Raw genomic sequence first — 2,024 nt, forward strand, 5'->3', positions numbered from 1 at the left:
GTAAAGTAAAACTGAGATTAGGCTCTGCACACTCACATTAATGTCACACAGCACTGTGTATATGTGTGTAGTAACTACAAAAATGGGTTGAAATCACATCACATATTATGACATTTCAATCACTTTTTCATTTTTATGAGTTCCTTACATTCCATTTGCTTAGAAGTGTGTTTTTGGACTTGGGGAAAGACATTTTCTTCACGTTATGTTATTGTCCTGCTATCCCTCAAGTCTTCTGTCTCAAATTGTGAGCTGCTAATAATCTAGGTGGACTGTGCTTTTAATTGTGTATTGTGTCGTGCCGTTTCTTTTTCCCATTTAATAAACGATGAGCTATGGTGTGAGATGTTTTTCAAGTACATCGGATCAACCTCAGTGACAAAAGCTGCGCACATTTTTAAAGCTGAGCAGACTGAGCACACAAGCAAGAACTTTATCAATATCAGGCCAGACAGTAAGAAGGAAAGCCGGCTAAAATCTGAGCTTAAAGACAAAAGAAATTGATCTCAAATCAAAAAGACTTCATTTGTCAGGAATCCTACTGATGACTGAAGGAAATATTTCAAATACAGACAGGAAGGTTCTTGTGGAAGGTTATTGACACTCATAAAGGTTATGTGGAAAAGGCTCCAAGACTGACATGCTGTGAAGTAGAAGCCAACAGGTGCTATGAGGGTGTGACTAGATAAGAGTGCTTGAAATGGACAAACAGGTATAACAGCGTCTTTAATTAGGAGAACGGTTTATGTTGCAGAGCTAAATGTGTAAGGCTTTCAGATGGAGCCTGTTTCTCACACGTGTGGACCGTACCTGCCACGACCTCCAGGTTTTTACGAGTTATTTCTTGATATTTGTTATTCTGTTGTTCAGCCATGTTTGTTCCTTGTTGTTTGACTTGTTTTCCCGTTCAGTGTGTTTTGGTTTGATCCCTTTGCCTTCCTCAGTTTTCCTGGCCCCAGGTCCCTTTACACCTGTTCTTCATCATAACAAAATTACCAGTTCGTCATTCCGTTCGTCACCAATCGACGATGTTCTCCTGTGTTCCAGTTTTGTCTTCTGTTCCTTGTGTGCTTCCTTGGTTTTCATTGTGTGTGTCCTGCCTTGTCAGCCATTTTTCCTGATTAATTTTTTTTATTTTTTTTATTTAGACTTTCTCTGTGTTTTGAGCCATTGGGTCATCTATATCACAACCTCACAGCAGTATCTGAAGAAAACAAAGAAGGGAAAAAGAAAAGTTGGGCGTGTCAGCGTGTCCCTCCAAACATCACATTCGTGTTGCTGTTTTAGAATAAAATCTCAGAAGATGGGAATATTAATGATAAAATGGATGTGCTTGCTCCTTTGCCTTCTTTTTCTTCAAGACATAAAAGCCTTGACAGATCCACCAGTGCAGTTTTATTTGTGTTTGATTCTATTTTCCTGAACGTTTTTTTGTTCAAAGGTTGTTCATTTGGAAAATAAAGAACTTTGAACTTTTTTAAGGACAGGTACTAAACAGTTGTTTCTCTTATTATTTCTACTGTTAGCCATTTTTAACATGTTTTTGTCCTCTTGCTATGTCAAACCTCTTCTCTGTTGCTTGCTTTGCATTTCCTGCTTTTATGTAATTTTAATATTGTCCAAGAAAAAACTATTTTTTTTTAAAGATTTTAGCTTGTTTCCAAAGTTTTTTCTAGATAACACATTGAGCTTCAGGGGTCCTGGTTAGGTATCACTTTCAAATTTGGCACAGTTTAGTTTGGTGTTTGATATTTCTTTTTATATTTAATAAACCTTCAAATATATGATCTCAGATTTCTTGCATTTTTTTGAACACATTTCTGTTCATACTAATTTATTTTAGTGCTTTAACCTCCTAAGTACGTAAACACCTTTATATTATGTAGCATTTAGTCAATGATGTGACATTAATTCAATTATTTCACAGGGAATGAGTGTCGGAAAAAGTGTTTCATGCATATATTTAAAAAGAAAAATGGCAGGTGTGTAAAAATAAATCAATTTAACTTGTAGTGTTTTAAGTG

General features: G+C 36.0%; 1 long non-coding RNA gene across 1 annotated transcript; it reads left to right on the forward strand.

The window, feature by feature from the left end:
* Window positions 1–275: 275 nt before the first annotated feature.
* LOC119616660 lies at window positions 276–1,792 on the forward strand. Its single transcript, XR_005232625.1, has 2 exons — window positions 276–826; window positions 1,149–1,792. It is a non-coding gene; the product is annotated as an uncharacterized LOC119616660 (long non-coding RNA).
* The last annotated feature ends 232 nt before the right edge of the window (window positions 1,793–2,024 follow it).

This window comes from Kryptolebias marmoratus, linkage group LG22, assembly GCF_001649575.2.
Source record: "Kryptolebias marmoratus isolate JLee-2015 linkage group LG22, ASM164957v2, whole genome shotgun sequence".
NCBI lineage: Eukaryota > Metazoa > Chordata > Actinopteri > Cyprinodontiformes > Rivulidae > Kryptolebias > Kryptolebias marmoratus.